The following is a 17,502-nucleotide window of genomic DNA, read 5'->3' as shown; positions in this document are numbered from 1 at the left end:
TCTCATGTTTGCTCACATCCTGTTGACCAAAGCAAATTGCATGGCTCAGCTGAGCCCAGGGTGAAGGGGTGGGAGCACATTGCAAAATTATGTAGCAAAGGGTGGGCCTGTAGGAATGGCTGAAAAGTCGGGGCCATCACTGCTTTGACCACAGTACCCAATAAATGTGTGTTGTATAAATGAGCGATGAACCCTCAAGGCTCTGAGAAGTTACAGAAGAGCTGGGATTACACAGTTAGTGCTCCATAGAGCTGTGTTCTAAACCCAGGCAGGATGAGGGACCCCGGTGGGTAGTTCTGGAGGCCGCTAGAGGTCTGAGTCTCCTTATCACCTGTAGCCTTTCCTCTGGTGTTAGCTGAGGCCTGGAGCTTCTATATCCAGGGACCAGAGCCATTGATCCTAAACTCAAACTGGACCATCAAAGCCTCCATCCCTGGGAGAGAAGATATAGCAATGCCTACCAAGGGACCAGCAACTGGTTTCAAAGCCTCAAATGAGCCCAGCTTTTTCTTCTTATATTAAGACAAGTTTTGAAAGACAGAGCTACATGTGTTCACTACCTGTAAGTTGGCAAGAGAGAAATGCCGAGCAAGTCAGATGAAGATAATGTATAACCTACAGATAGCAACTGGCAATACTTAGGTGTATTTCCCTCTACCTATTTTCGTTATTATTATTTACAAAATTGGAAGGTATTTTTTTTTAAAAGATTTTATTTATTTATTTGACAGCGAGAGAGGGAATACAAGCAGGGGGAGTGGGAGAGGGAGAGGCAGGCTTCCCGCGGAGCAGGGAGCCCGATGTGGGGCTCGATCCCAGGACCCTGGGATCATGACCTGAGCCAAAGGCAGACGCTTAACCACTGAGCCACCCAGGGGCCCTCCAGAGTTGGAAGGTGTTTTTGATGTGGAATTTTAGCTTAAACGTATGCCCTAAACATAGCTCTCCACCACTCCAAGCCCATTGAAAATAATATTTCCAGTGGCTGCAGAATATCCTTCTGCGTGGGTCACACTGTAATTCATTTGCCCAATTGTCAATGAATATTTATATTGTTTTCAACTTTTCCCTGTTATAAATAATGCTGTGATTCCTAATTTGTAATTTCGTATCTCTTTTCATTATGAAAGTGATAAGCGGCTGTACATAAAATTTTGAAAAAGGAACGAAAAATACCATCCCGTCAACGCTATCAAAACCCTTGTAACTATTCTGCCTTTTCTCCTGGTCTTTTCTTTCACACATAATTGTATGCTCACCTTTTCCTGACTATAAAGATAAAATACGATGACAGTGCCAAAAAAGCAGGAATAAAAATCACTATTAACCTTTTGGCCTATTTTCCCTTCTTCTTTTTCTTCTTGTTACTAATTATTTCTTATTATTTTACATGACTGAGATCACGCTACACCTGCAATTCTTTTATTCTTGTTTTTGCTTAATACTGTATCGGAGCCTTTCTCCTTGGGATGAGAAGCTTTACAAGGTAATTTTAGAGGATTCTTTTTTTTTTTTTTTAAAGCACTAATGATTACTACCTAATATTTTCCCGATTGCATGCCATCCCTTCAAATGGATGTGTCACGAATAATTCGACATCCCCATTGGGGGACAGCGTTAGCTACCATGTTTTGCTGCCAGATTGTTGGAAGTAGAATTACTGGTCGTGGGCTGGAAGTATATGAATGTCCTAAAGGCTTCTTTATGGACATGTTTCGATTCAGTGTACATAGCTGGCATGCAGGGCACATCATACCGTGTCCTGATCTTATTTTGTTTTATTTTTAAAAAGATTTTATTTATTTATTTGAGGGAGAGAGAGATCGGGAGCGAGCACATGCCAGCCGAGCACGAGAGGGGAGGGGCAGAGGCAGAGGGAGAAGCAGACTTCCAGGTGCAGGGAGCCCAATGTGGGGCTCTTGATCCCAGGACCCTGGGGATCATGCTGTGTCCTTATTTTAACTTCCTTTCTTAGCATAAGCATTTCCTCCTAAACATTGATCACCTTGAAGGAAGGGACGCTCTCATTCATTTTTGTGTCCCCAGTTCAGTGACTGGCCCCCAAACTAGCTTTGGTATCAATTAGTAGCAAGAGCATCGATCATGGATCCAGACAGCCTGGGTCCGCATCCTGATGGATCACTTCTGGCAGGTTCACGCAGGTCTCTGTCCTTCAGTTTCCTCATCTGATAAAAGGCGATGGAGAGAGTGCACCGCCCCCCCCCCCCCCCCCCCCCGCAGTGTTTGTGAGGATTCAGTTCCCGGCTTCTAGCACTCTGTGCCTGTGAGCTTCCATCATTCTTTTTGAATTGAAGGGGTCTGTGTGTTGGTTAAAAGCACGGGCCTTCAGAATCATGCAGCCCCAAGTTTTGTGCAGCTTTAGGCCATAAAGAACTTCAGGTGAGACATTACTGCAAGCCTTACTCTCTTCATTGATACAATGGACCGATAATCCTACCTACCCACGGTGTGGCTGGTTCGTGAGGATGATAGGAGGTGATGTAAGTCAAGTGGGGAGCATGCTGCCTGGGAGCTAGGAAACAGTGGATACACGGGAACTCTGATAATTGCCAGAGAGGGAGTACAGGCTTGCCGTCACATTTTCTGCCTCCATTCACACTGATCACCAGCGTTTAGAATTTGATGTGTCCTTGTGGATGATTCTTTCTTTTACCGTCATAAACACCTACATGTGTGGGCACGGCCACCGTGGCTGCTCTCGTCGTTATTTTCCGTATTCCCTTTTTAACCCACTGGTGGCTTGGCGGTTCTCCCTTTCGTTTCTGTTCTCGACGTGGGTCCCCGCAGGAGGATGAGAGGAGACGTCTTCAAGGACCCTTTGCCGTGGCACGTTTGGTAGCCCTGCCCTGGGCAAGATGGGGTGTTCAGAAGCAGAGGGCTGTGGAGATGACCACGAGGAGCATTAGCTCCTTCGCCATTTTGAGATGAGGGTGTCTTCCGTGCTGTTTTGTAACTATGAGGTGATGCAAGTAGCAAGGGCTTTGTACGGTACCAGTGTGGTAATTTTCCCGATCCCAGGTATCTGAGAGCTCTCTCAAACACTTGAGAAAATCTGCTGCGTTGTTAGCAGCCGCCTCATGTGCTAGGCTATGCTGTTCTTTTCCTAATTGCATTCTTAAAATATGTGCTTGATGAATAATCAGCCCCATCTCCTACTTTCAATTATATTTACTGTATAGCCTTTCCCAGGGGATCTATTAAAAACACACACTCATTAGCTCCCCGAGTATTTTCACAAAATAAAATTGATATCTCTCCTCCCTGAGATTTTTTTTTTTTTTTTTAACTGAGGGACCAGAGTCCTACCAAAAGCGTGGCAGAGGCAATGAAAGAGTTTGCCGAACAATCTCAGAGTGATAACAATTTCCCCCTCTTAATTAATTTTCTCCTTAAGCAGAGACTGACTTTGCAGAGTTTAAATTACGATTTTTTTAAAACATTTTCGGCTGAAGGGTTAATTGCTCGCTTTCAAATGCATCATCTTGGGATATTTCTGCAGGAAAATTTCTAGCTTTAATGATTAGTCAAAAAAAAATTTTTTTTTTTTTTCTTATCAAGAGCCTTAGACTGCTAACTTGTAAAGTGGTCCTCATCTCCTGCAGTGGTTCTCAGCTCTGTCTTCCCGTTAGAGCCGCCTGGGAGCATTTAAAAGATGCCAGTGCCAAGAGCCCCCACCCAGGCCAATTAAATCAGGATCTCTGGGCATAGAGCCTAGGCATCTGTATATTTTAAAACTCCCCTGGTGATTTTAGTTTGCAGCCAGGATTGAAAACCACTGATGTAGTGAGAAAGCCCTCATTCTATAGATGAGGAAATGGAAGCTCAGCCAGGTTAGCTGATTGCCTGATGTTATTCTGAGAAAGGGACACGGGGTACAGCAAGTACAACCCCAGTGCCCCACATGCAGGGTGCTCTTGTAGAGCTTCAAAGACATTTTCTTATTCAGCCCTTCTAATGACCTAATGATTTTTTTTTTACAAGATTTTATTTTTAAGTCATCTCTCCACCCAACGTGGGGTTCGAACTCAAGACCCCGAGATCAAGAGTCGCCCGCTCCACTGACTGAGCCAGCCAGGTGCCCCCCTGATGATTTTTCTTAAACCCCATATTACAGGAAGGGAACCAAGGTTCATAAACGCTGAGTAACTGAACCGAGGTGATACTGTCAGAAACTCAGACGCACATCGGTTTCCTGATCCATAGCATAAACGCATTTATTTCTCTTTAAACCTGTGTATATCGTCACTGGAATGTCTTTGCTACCCTGTTCACAGAGAGGCGTCTCAGGACTTCCCGCCGAGGGGCTAGCCAGTCACGCAGTGATGGCCGGAGCCTCTCAGAGCGCCTCTTTCCAGCAGGAGCTCACTATGTTTGTTCACTACGCAGTAAGTGCAGGTGACGTTCCTCAGGATTGTTGGCTTTGAATAAAAAAGATCCTAGATCCAATTGCTTACCTGAAAGAGGAGGATAGTGGCTTACATCATTTCTAAGTCTAAGGATCCTGAGCCTAGGTGCTCCATTCCAGTGGGGAGGAGTCTCATTGAACCCCCGGTCCTGTTCTGGTTTTCTTGTGTGTCTACTGTGGCCTCGTGACAGATGTTCGTGGGCTCTGTGTGGAAAGGACTGTCGTGGTCTTGTTGGCTGACTTTGGATCACCTGACTGCCTCGGTGCCAAAGATGTGGTGGTGTTAGGTCTAGGTAACCTCGTGTCCAAGACCAGGAGGAGAGGCTCTTTTTCCAGGAAGTAGGGGTGGAAATGCTATCGGCAAAAGCAGATGGATTCCAGAGAGGCAAAACCATAGGTGCCTGTGACGTTGGTCTAGGAGGGGTCTGATTAAACTTTGAAAACTAGCTCTTGGGGCAGCTGGATGTCCTCAAGAGCCCAGACAATTGTAAGCTCTCCTCTTCTCCCCAGGTACCTGCCCAAGGCTTTGGAGATCCACCTTCCCAGGGGCCCACAGAAGAACTTACTCAGGCCTAGAATGCCCTCTGTATGAATTCAGAAGCCACTCACCCCCTCCTTTCTGCACCAAGACAGAGATAAGGACCCACAGGGAAACCATTTTCTGATGGGGTTTCAAACATTCCAAGAATAAGGTTTACTTAACGTGTGTGTGTGTGTGTGTGTGTGTGTGTGTGTGTGTGTGTGTGTGTGTGTGTGTGTGTGTGTGTGTGTGTGTGTGTGTGTCTCCGTGTCTCCTCACATCCCCATAAAATCAGAATTGCTTAAGGCCCCATGAATTCAGCATAAATCAGTGAGTCTTGTACATCTCCCACAGGATCTGTTGGGTATGTGGCTAATTCATATGGATCTTAAAAAAAAGTGTTTGGGTGAGAGAGAGAGAGAGAGACAGACAAAGAGAGATGGACACACACACACACACACACACACACGTATTGGGGCGCACTTCTGAGGAATCAGTAGGAACTTGGGTGCACCCAATGACACAGTTACTCTGAACATTTGATGAATAACAGCAATGTCATCATTTACTGCTCCAGCAGTGAACATGCACAGCTGCTGGAAGTGTTTTTATGAGGCAGTGTTTTGAGAGAAATGAGCAGTGTGGTGACAGTGCTGTTTTGATAGAAGCATTGGGAGGCTGGGCCTTGTAGGCGCGGGCTAGAGATGGAAGGCACTCCAGCTCCTGAATCAGGCCACAGTGGTGGGAAGCAGGTGGGGGAGCAAAAGGCATTGAGGATATCGAGCTATTGGTTATGGAGTGTTCCAGAAAGGGAGACGAGTAAAGTGCAAGACATTCCGATAATCAGAAGGCCAGGCATATAAAAATGCTGAGGGGGTGGATGAGATTTATGTACAAAAATATTCGGCACCGTTACCGCTAATGGTATGAGACATGGAAACAACTCAATTATTTCTCAATTATGAAACAATAGAGGATTAGATCAATTATGATTCATTCATTTATATGCTGTTATGGAGCCATCACTAATGGTACTGTGACGAATTTGCAATAAAATGGGGGAAATATTCTCGATCCATGAAACATGAGCAGGGTACACAACACAACATCATCCCACTCACACACTCTTGGTTCCATTTACTTTGGTCCCACCGTTTTCTTCTTTCTTTCTCAAGCATTTAATACAAGCATATTTTGTTTTTATGCCTATGAAGTCAGTACATCTACCCTGTGGGAACTTTGGAAAGCATGGACAAGTGTAAAAAATATTCCATTACCTAGTGATAACTACTGCCAATGTTTCGGAGCATTTCCTTTCCATTTTTTTGTTGTTGTTTTTTCTCACTGTATGTGTTATGCTGGACTTCTCAGGTCTTCTGAATTTCTGGAAACACTCTGGCCTTTGCAATTACCATAGCTTGAGCCTCTATTTCTTAATCCGTGGGTGGCCCAGTGGATTGAGTGAATTCACTGTATTTTTCCTCATTCCGTCTCTTGAGATCTATCACCCCAAATAAGGCCACCCACCCCTTTCTGTCTATTTACTCACAAAGGCTGTAGTGTGAAAAAGGTCTGGGATAAACTGGGGTAAATGACAAGAAGTGGGAGACGTCCCATCCTCCTGGGAGTTCCCTGGGTTTTCGCATGGTGGAGAATTTTTCACTGTCATGCTCACTGGTAAATTCTAGCCTTGCCCCAAACCAGCTGCTGTCTTGATCCTTGATCACCTCACATTCAGTGAAATGATGTTGGATGAAGGGAGTTAATCCTCTCTGTTTCATTCCATCTGGTTGTATGTAAAGAGCCTTGAATTTCAAATTCAAACTGAAGAGACATTATTCCCCTAATATATATTCTCCTGTCCTCCACAACAACCAAATTTTACTTTTTTGAAATTACATGTGTGCATATATACATGCACAAACACACATGCGCACACATGGATGTGCACATATATATGATATACATATAAAGAATATAGTGTGTGTGCACATCTATACATTTTAATGGGAAAGTACTGCATATATTATTTTATAACTGATTTTCCACCTACAGTATTTCATAGAATCTGGGATGCCATCAGATACAATAAACACTGTTTTTTTATATACCACTAAGGAACAAAAAAAAACCTTTGCCAAAAAATTTATGACATGCCTTTGATTATAAACTGTATCCTGACTTCAGTGATGTCACCATGTGAAAGCATATGTATTTTAGAATGAGTGAGACAGGGTTTGTATTGATCAGCCATCACCACAATAAAAGTACATAAAAATTGCCCCCAACTCAACTCAGTAGCATGCGATGATAAGAACTGTTTATTGTGTGTACATATGCAGTTTTGCTTGGGGGTGGGGTGAGGGGAGTCTGCGCCATATGTGCTATTTTGGGGCCCAGGCTGAAGGGGCAGTGGCCTCCACGGTATGTCATTCCCTCGACGGATCACAGGACTACAAGAGGACAAACTGATGAAGCATGCAGATTTCGTGCCTCTGATGGTATTCTGTATTGCGAACATCCCTTTAGCCAAAGCAAGTGACATGGCCAATTTCAAGGTCAGGATGTGTGTGTGGGGATATATATTCCACCCATCATGTCAAAGATGTGTATATAGAGTACACCACTGGGAGTGAAGCCTTGAGACCAATAATTCAATCAATATGTTATTTCAAAATCATTGTTATTTTGTACTTCATGCCTTTTTGTAGTCTAGCTCATACTTTTTGGGACAAAGTAGATCATAATATACATAAAGTGCCAGGGGGGGAAAAAAGACCAAAGTAAAAACACCGAAATGTTGGGGGCGCCTGGGTGGCTCAGTTGGTTAAGCGACTGCCTTCGGCTCAGGTCATGATCCTGGAGTCCCGGGATCGAGTCCCACATCGGGCTCCCTGCTCAGCGGGGAGTCTGCTTCTCCCTCTGACCCTCTTCCCTCTCGTGCGCTCTATCTCTCATTCTCTCTCAAATAAATAAATAAAATCTTAAAAAAAAACAAACACCGAAATGTTAACAATGGTTTTTTCAGAGATGGGATGAAAGACGGTTTTTATTTTCTTTTTTGTCCCTTTGATTTCTCTTAAGTTTTCTATGATGAGTAGGTTTTACTTTTAAAAGTCAGACAGTAAGTGGCACCTGGGTGGCTCAGTTGGTTAAGCATCTGCCTTTGGCTCAGGTCATGATCTTGGGGTCATGGGATCAAGCCCCGCGTCCAGCTCCCAGCTCAATGGGAGCCTGCTTCTCCCTCTCCCTCTGCCCCTTCCCCCTGCTTGTGTTCTCTTATTCTCTCTGTCAACTAAATAAATAATAATCTTAAAAAGAAAAAGTCAGACAATAAACCTACTACCTACATAATTCATGATTTCCTGTAAGAGGTCGGCGTAGGAAACTAAGGAGACAAATAAGCAGCCATTTCAGAGGAAAATTCAGAGAAATGGATTGGCTGTTGGGGAGGGGGGCATCAGGATACACAATCATGCTTGTTCCCCAGTGTTAGAATAAGGGTGTGAAGCAGATGATTCAGATAAGACATTCAGGGGTGCCTCGGTGGCTCAGCTGGTAGAGTGTCCAACTCTTGGTTTTGGCTCAAAATCATGATCTCATGGGTCATGGGATCGAGCCCTGTGTTGAGCTCCGGGCTCAGTCGGGAGTCTGCTTGAAGATTCTCTCCCTCTGCCCCCACCCCCCACTTGCTCGCATGTGCCCTCTTTCTCTCTGTCAAATAAATAAGTCTTTTTTAAAAAAGATAAGACATTCTGATCCTGGGGAATGAGACAGCAGCGTGTCTCTCAGGATGGGTGGGCCACATTAGAACTGGATCGGTGAAACCAGGTCCACTCCTTAGAGATGGCGCCAGGAAGATGAACTGTGTGCTCAGCCTCAGAGTCCTAAGCCTGGATGCCTGCCATCCTTCTTACCTCCAGTGAGAATTTGTCAGATGGAGGTGAGGCTGAACTTAGAGGTGGAGCAAAGGGACTTCAGTTGTGAGCAGAGTTGGTAAAAGGAAGCTGAGCAGGACCTGAACTGTATTTGCTAACACGCAGAGTGCGGTCCAACACCTGAGGACCCCCAGAAATAGTGGCTTTTGAACTGTATTGTGCATCAGAATCACCCTGGAGAGCCTGTGAAAATACAGATGGCCGGGCCCCCTCTCCAGAGATTCTGATTTACTAGGTCTGAGATGGGACCTGGGAATGTGTATTCCAAATAAGCGCCCAGATAATGCTGATGCAGCTGTTCCGGGGACCACACTCTTGAGAACCACCTCAACAGTTCTCACCCTGCAATTTGTACTGCCTGGAGAGCTTTTAAATATCCCAGTGCCTAGGCTGCACCCCAGACCAATTAAACCAGAATCTAGGGGTGGGACTCAGTCATCAGTATTTTTTTTTTTAGAGCTCCCAAGGTGAAGACAATGTGCAGCCAAGTTTGAAAGCTGCTGTTGTAAGGAGAATTAATTTAATCTGTTTAACTACTGAGTACATTGGCAGCAGGTACTAAATTAACTCATCACCAACCACCACCCCTTTCTCTGTGGGCTGGGAGTTGAAATGGTGCCTGTGGAAATCTCCTGGAAGAGTGGAGCTTAAAACTTGGAACTCAACCACGTTCTTGGATCCCAAGGAGATTGGGCAGAGCTCTTGCCGTGGGGTTGAGGAGAGCATGAGTAGAAACTTAACCTGTAAACCGTCCTCATTGGAGTGGGACAAAAGTCATGGTCAGACGTGGGCTGCTTTTGAAGAGTGAGACTGTGAATGATGCTGAGGTGTTACACGACATGGTGTGGCGTGTGCTTAGCAGGCAAAAGCATTTTGCCATCAGAAGGGTTCTGGGTCATCTCCTTACATCTTGGAAGTAGCCGTGGAAGGATTAAAGCTATGTCATACAGGATGCTTCTCTAGCTATAGATTGAAGGCAGTAGAATTCGCCCCAGGTCTTGTCTGCTTTCTGTCTATCTCCTCTTTCCACGAGACTTTCATCCTTCCAACCCAGGCATCCACCAAGTCCCATTCTGTAGAGTGCTTTTTTTTTTTTTTTTTTAATCCAGCCAGCTTTTTTCCAATGAGGTATTTGCTTAAAGCCTACCTCCTCCCACGGGAAAAGTCTTACACACTTATATCTTACCCCTTAATAAAGTGCACCTTGGAAATCAAGGAGCCTTTGTTAGTGTGAGGAATGGCTCCCGAATGGTGAGATTACAGGCTTGGGGAGCAGAAAGGAAACTGTCTTCAAAGACCATTGGGGGCTGAGTCATGTCTCCCAAAATTCATGTGTGTTGAAGTTCCTAACCCTTTGGGTATCTCAGGATATGACTGTGTTTGGAAATGGGGTCTTTAAAGAGGTAATTAAGGTAAAATGAGAACATATGGACGGGCCCTGATCCAATATGACTGGTATCCTCAAAAGAAGGGAAAATTTGGACACAGACATGGACAGAGGGAGGACCTTGTGGTGTCAAAGGGAGAAGATGGCTGTCTGCGAGCCAAGGGGAGACGCCTCAGAAGAAATTGACCTTGATCTCAGACTCCTATTCTCTAGAAGGGTGAGATAATACATTTCTGTCGTGTAAGCCACCCAGGCTGTGGTACTTCACTATGGCAGCCCTAGGAAACTAATAGTAATTTGAATGGATGATTTTGGAAGAGGGATTCAACTTATTTTCAGTACGACTGAACCAAATGAGTGGATATTAGGGTAGATGGATTGGGCTCGAGATAAATATAATGGAACATTCTCTGGCTGTTGCTAAAATAAATAACAACCCCCTTACGTATTATCTGCCTCCATTTATGAGTATGGGAGTTCTGCTTTGTAATTGGGAGAGGAAATACTTTCTGCAGTGCAAAGAGAGACCCAAGAGGCGGGAATGATTTTGATCTTCACGGAGTCCTTTGGGCTTGTTTTGAACCCCTATGGGAAGAAGAGTTTAAATGCGTAAGTTGGAAAAATAACAGAGAGTTGACGTAACCTATTTTAAGTACTTCCTTGGCAGAATGCCTGATACACAGAAACACTCAAAAATGTTAGGCACCAGCATGTCTACTCTTCTCTTCTCCTCCTCTATCTTTGTAGCACACACCTCTTGGTGGGTCTTATGGGTGACAAAAATTGCTCTTCCTCTGGAAACTTCCCATCTCCATCCAAAGAATCATAAGGGTTGTGGACTATGTGATTTGAACCCTCTGCCCCAGCTTTATTGGACCAGGGGTGCTCACGTGACCCAAGCTGGGCCAATCATGGTCTCTTCCCATGGAATTTGGAGTTGATCCTAAAAGACTCCGACCTCTATCAAGATGGTATATAGAAATTCAGGAGATGAGGCATACCCATAATTATAATGATTACTTTTGCACAGGTGCTGCAGGTTTGAGAATCACTCTGAATATTAGAAATACTGGGCTACTGTTACCTGCAGCCAGAGGTTACTGACTTAAAGCTCCTCTGTACCCTCCCGACCTCCCAGGCTGAGAGGACCTACACTCATTTCTCACTCTGAAGATTGACCACAGCTTTGCAGAGTAGCTAAATAGTCTTGTGGATCCTTAGTGAAGAAACTGAGGAAACTGGGTATTTGTTTATTTATTTAGAGAGCGCACTGGAGTTGGGTGGGGGGAGAGGCAGAGGGAGAGAATCCGAAGCTGACTCCATGCTCAGCATGGAGCCCATCAAGGGGCTCCATCTCATGACCCTGAGATCATGACCTGAGCCGAAATCAAGAGTTGGACGCTTAACTGTTTGAGCCACAGGTGCCTCTGGGGGCCCCGTTTTAAAACCGGTGTTCCAAGTGCCCTTAAAGTTATGGACTCAGTCTCCAATCGAGATTTAAACTAGAAGCCACCTGATTTGGCCCAAGAGGCAAATTAGGCTTGATGTGTCATTTATTCCAATCTGTTAAATTTAATTCCCAGGCTGACCCTACAGCTGGATGCTCCTAAACTTTAATGTATCCTGGTGGCCCATTAGCAATTTCCTTAAAGAAACACCTTTTGGGTGGCTGATTTATGCATGATATGCAAAGATTAAAATGGTTTGACTCTGGTTCTGTTTTCTAGTCCCTGAAATGAGGCTCTGATGTGGGAATGGAATGAGATTATGTACCTACAGAATGCAGCGTGGTGCTCCACAAAGGGAAAGAGCTCAATATATGTTATGAGCTGTTCCTATCATCCTATTAACATAGATAAGGCCACAAAGAAGGTGCGCTGGGTCAGCCACCACCAGGATAAAGTATGGAGGACTGATGGATGGACCAGGGTTGGTAGATTTTGTCTGTCCCTTTTTCAAAGCTGAGGGTTCATGGGACCCAACTTGCAAGACAAGTTGCAACTTCTCTTGAGGCTTTATGTCTCCTTGCCTGGGGTGCTGATCATATATTTAAGCCTTCTGGCCAAGCATCTTTCAAGGCCAATTATGCAGCTGCTTCCTGTTCTGCTGACCCAGAGATTCCTTCCCGCCAAGTGCAGACTGGCCAGGCTGACGGGTTTGTAAGAAAAGTAGGCTTGTATCTGTGTCTGTCCCCCTTGATTTGTTTATCTCTGTGTCTGTCCTCTTGTCTGTCTGGGTGTCTGTTTTCTTCTTTCTCTTAGTTTCCACTTGGGGGGCTCATGATTACTGTCTGAGTGTGTGTCCTTGTGCATCCATCATGTCCATGTGTGGGATTTCTTTGTCTGCCTGTGGTGATCACATCAAACTTGTGAAAATAAAACCCTCATCCAAAATGGAAAAATAGTACCCTTCCTGCTCCCCCCCCCTTTTTTTTTTAAGATTTTAATTTATTTGACAGAGAGAGACACAGCGAGAGCGGGAACACGAACAGGGGGAGTGGGAGAGGGAGAAGCAGGCTTCCCGCTGAGCAAGAAGCCTGATGCGGGACTCGATCCCAGGACCCTGGGATCATGACCTGAGCCGAAGGCAGACGCCCAATGACTGAGCCACCCAGGCGCCCTTTCCTGCTCCCTTTTGAAGCAGCTCATTTATTTTGAACTCCTCCTCCTCCTCCTCCTCCCCCTTCTTCTTTTTCAATTGAACTAAATAAAGTACTTACTTCTTTGCTGGTGTAGAGATTTTGATGATGATTTTTGATAATTACTTTCCCTAAAGTTCTCTTAGAAGAATACTTTGAATCAGCCCATTCTAGGGTTTCCTTATAGCCAGAGATAAAACACCTTGATCAAGCTTCCATAAAAACACACATCACATCAATTAACAGATATCGCCGGGGGCAGGCTTCTTGTTCAACATCTGCTACTTTATTACTAACAGCACCAGCAGAATATATTACGGGGAGCATGGCCGTGGATTTCCACTGGCCTCCAAGAATGCAGAGATTTGCGCTAGGCCTGCTCCCTTTTGTAACGAGCCGCATTAGCATTCCATATTGAACCCGCGGGGCAGCATGTTTTTCTCCCCCATTCTGGCAAATCCTCTAAGGCTGTTATATGGCAGGGGCTTGATCTCTACCTTTAATAAGCTTGTTTTCACAAAAGGCATCAAGAACGAGAACTAATGATAATGGGTGATAGAAGCTCTATGTCTTGAGCATTTACTGGATGTCTGTCTCTGTATTAGGCACTTCGCATGCATCGTCTCATGATACGAACCAGTCCTATGCAGAGGCGTTATTTTTCACATTTTTAAGATGAAGAAGCTGGGGGCATAGAGAGGTCAAGTATGTTGCTCAAGTTCACATAGGTAATGAGTGGCCATAGGGCACAATGAAAGTTCTTTCTTCCCGTCTCCCCTTATTTTGAGACTGAGCCTGTCTTTCTGACCTAGGGATTGGGGATGTGATGGAGACCGAGCTAATCATGGTACTCGTCTTCTGGGCAGTCATGATTGATCTGGGGTGGAGTGGACGCTGACTCAGCATGTCCTGGGAGAATCCATCTCTGGGACTCTCTTCAGAGGCTGAGTGGAAGAAGAAATCTTTCCCCTATGGGATATTGCTACGCTGGGGCATCAGTGATTTCTTTTTGTCTTAGGGGAAAAAAATGAGGCCAACAGGCAAAGAGAAGCAGAATAAGCAAAGATGAGAAACAGAAGGAAGGAGACTCTGTGGAGGGTAGTGTTCTGTGCCTGGTTCCAGTTCCCAAGGGCTTGATCTATGCAGATCTTCCCTTCACACCGAGAGTCACCACATCATTTGCCCCTACTCTGAAGGCAAGAAATCCCCTTTGTGGTTTGAGCATGTTTGAGGTGGGTCTGGTGGTTGAAAAATATCCACGAATGGATACTCCTCCCTTTGAGACATAGGGTCTCATTCTCCTCCCCTTGCATATGGATTGCACTTAGTGAATCACTTCTAACAAATGGAATATTGTGGAAGTGACAATGTACATCTTTGGAGTCTGGGTCCTAAAGGCCCTGTTGCTTTCTCCTTGTTCTTTCTCTCACTTGGAACTCACTTTGGGGGAAGCCAGTGGCCGTGTTGTAAGGACACTCACACAGCTCTGTGGAGAGGGCTACCTGCTAAGGTCATGGGAGTGAGCCATCTTGGAAATGGATCCTCCAGCCTTGAGAGGAATGCCCCCCCTGTTCACACCCTCACCGCAACCTCATGAGAGACCCTGATTCCTGACCCATGGAGACTGTGAAACAATAAATGCTTGTTGTTCTAAGCTGCTAAATTTTAGGGTAATTTGTTACACAGCAATAGATAACTGGTGCAGTAGATTTCTGTCATGTAGAATAGACAGGATCCAGACACGTTGAGAGGTGGAGGTACATTAAGGGGATGCATATTGTTTGTCTCATCTATACCCACATCCCCGTATTCTGCCCACAGAGCCATGACCTTCCTTTGGGTAACCTAGTGTCCTGTCTGGTCTCAGTTATACACATTAGGTGGGACGGACTCCAGTGTTAGGGGTTGGCTATGATTGGTTTAGAGCCATTGCATTCCCTTTCTTGGCTAAGGTGACCTCATCCTAAAAGAGCTACTGAGAATGCAAGGAGATAATTTGTGAACCTTTGAGAGAAAATTCCCCTCTCTTCTGAAGAAGATTTCAGAAAATTCTTGCTTTCCTTTCCTGGAAGATGTGGTATTAAGGTGTGAGAGTCGATGCTCCTACAGCCTTTTTGCTGCCATGAGGGAGCATTCAGAATAGGGTGCTACTGTGTTTGGGAGAGCAGAGACATTGGCAGATTCCAGGTCTTTGATGATATTGTTAATTCGCTAGCAAAAGCCCTACCTGAAGTCCTCCTGTAGCTGTATTAGTCATGTGAATCTATGCATTCTCCTTATTGCCCAAGCCACTTTAATTTGGGTTTTATGTTCTGAAAACCAAAGAGGTAGTTAACTGATACACAAACCAGGTCTGTCTGAATCCATTGCTCATCCTCTTTTAAATTGTCTAAACTGTCAAAAATTATACCATACCATATTGAACATGATCAATGGACTTCTGATTAGCAGCTGTATCAAAAGCAAGCTTATCCAGCTTCATATTAAAAAAAAGAATCCCAAGAAGACATAGAAAATTGGAAACTCATACAAACCTGAAAACCCAAACTGTTAATGAAACTGTTGTCAGAATCTGCAAGAACATTCTACTTATCATAAGACTGCTGGAGCTGGAGAAGTGCAAAATGATGGTCGACACATATTTTGATGACTATAAACAGCAAAGGAGGAATGTTCTTCTCTCATTTCACAGTTTAAAGACTACATGCCAATGTCTGCTCTGCTTTGTGTATGCTGATGTTTGTCATTGAAGAGCATTGCTGAAAAAGTTTTTTGAAAAATCTTTTTAAAAAATTTATTTGTTTGACAGAAAGAGTGGTGGGGAGGGGCAGAGCGAGCGAGTGAGCAAGCAAGAGAGAGAGAGAAGCAGACTCCCCGCTGAGCATGGAGCCCCATGCAGGGCTCGATCCCAGGACCCCTAGATCATGACCTGAGCAGACATCCAGAGTTGGACGCTTAACTGACTGAGCCACCCAGGTGCTCCAAAAAAATCTTTTTATATTTTATGTTCAGATAAATTTATTCTAGGTCATGCAATGGCTTAGAAAAAAAAAATCGATTCCTTTTAAAACAATACTTGTAGGTACATTCCAATCTGTAGAGTAATTGAAACAGAAAACTCAAGAATGAGAATGTTTTGTAGAAATACAATATGATCCAGAATTCCACTACTGGATATTTACCCAAAGAAAATACAAATACTGATTCAGAAAGATGTATGCACACCCATGTTTATTGCAGCATTATTTACCATAGCCAAGATACAGAAGCAACCTAAGTGTCTATCAACAGATGAATGGGTAAGGAAGATGTGCACCCCCACAGGAATATTATGCAGCCGTAAAAAAGGAGGAGATCGTGCCATTTGAGACAACATGGATGAACCTAGAAGGTATTAACGTAAGTGAAATGAGTCAGAATGAGAAGGACAAATACCCTATGATTTCACTCATAAGAGGAATAACTCTCCTCCCCTCCCCCCCAACCCCAAAAGAATAAGAAAAAAAAAGGCAGGATCAGACCTATAAATACAAAGAACAAACTGATGGTTGCCAGAGGGAAGGGGGTGGGGGGATGGGAAAAATTGGTGAAGGAAAGTGGGAGATAACAGGTTTCCGGTTATGGAATGTAAAATTTACAAATAATAGTAGTAATAACACCCATAATAATAGTCATTTAAAGTAAAAGAAAGTAAATAAAATGAAGTAAAATAATAATAGTAATTTACAACTGAAAGTTATTAAATCTTTATAGTGTTCTAGGTACTATGCTAAATGTTTCACAAGGAAAATCTTATTTAAGAAATATGTGTTAAAGTATGTTTTCAACTAACTTAAGTGTAATGCATCACATCATTAAATCCAATAAATGCTATGATAGGTCCAACTTGAGTGGGGGACATACTTGAAAGAATATATCATTTTTTTAAGTGAGAAAGTTAAGTATTACCAAGGTGTTCGTTATTCAAAAAATTATATAAGTTCACAATATGCCAATCAAAATACTATTGGGACTTCCAGGGATCTTGCAAAATCATTCTAACTTTTGCCTGAAAGCATTAATGGATGAGATTGTTTAAGGACATTTTGAAAACAGAAAAAAAAAAAATGGTCCAGTGACATTTTGCAAACAAAAGTATTTGACCAAATCACAGAATATTTTATATGGCTATGATAACTGAAACCATAGGGTATGGGTACAAGAAACAATGGAATAAAAACTACTGAGCATATATATCATATAAGATTACAACAAAGAAAGGGTTATAAGCCAGTGGGAAACAAGTAAATTCAAGAAGTCATGTTAGAAAAATTCGTTGTTCAAGGGAAAAGGGACAAGTTAGAGCCTCACAATTATATTATGCTCCCAAATACGTTCCGAATGAATTAAAGAGATAAATGTGAAAAAAAACTTAAAAAAAATAAAAGAAGAAAGAAAAAATGCAAATAGTTTTCTCAGCTTGAGACAGGATTTTTGCAAGCATAGAATGCATGGAAGAAATCACAAGAAAAATACCAATAGATTCCATTTTGAAGATTGAGAATGTTGGGTAAATTCTGGGGATTGAATGCACGGTGTGATAAAATGAAAAAG

Source organism: Eumetopias jubatus, unplaced genomic scaffold, assembly GCF_037043125.1.
Source record: "Eumetopias jubatus isolate StellerSeaLion01/CBP00866 unplaced genomic scaffold, mEumJub1_p1.0 scaffold_12, whole genome shotgun sequence".
NCBI lineage: Eukaryota > Metazoa > Chordata > Mammalia > Carnivora > Otariidae > Eumetopias > Eumetopias jubatus.
The sequence above is the reverse complement of the archived record's forward strand: the minus strand, read 5'-3'. Positions refer to the sequence as shown.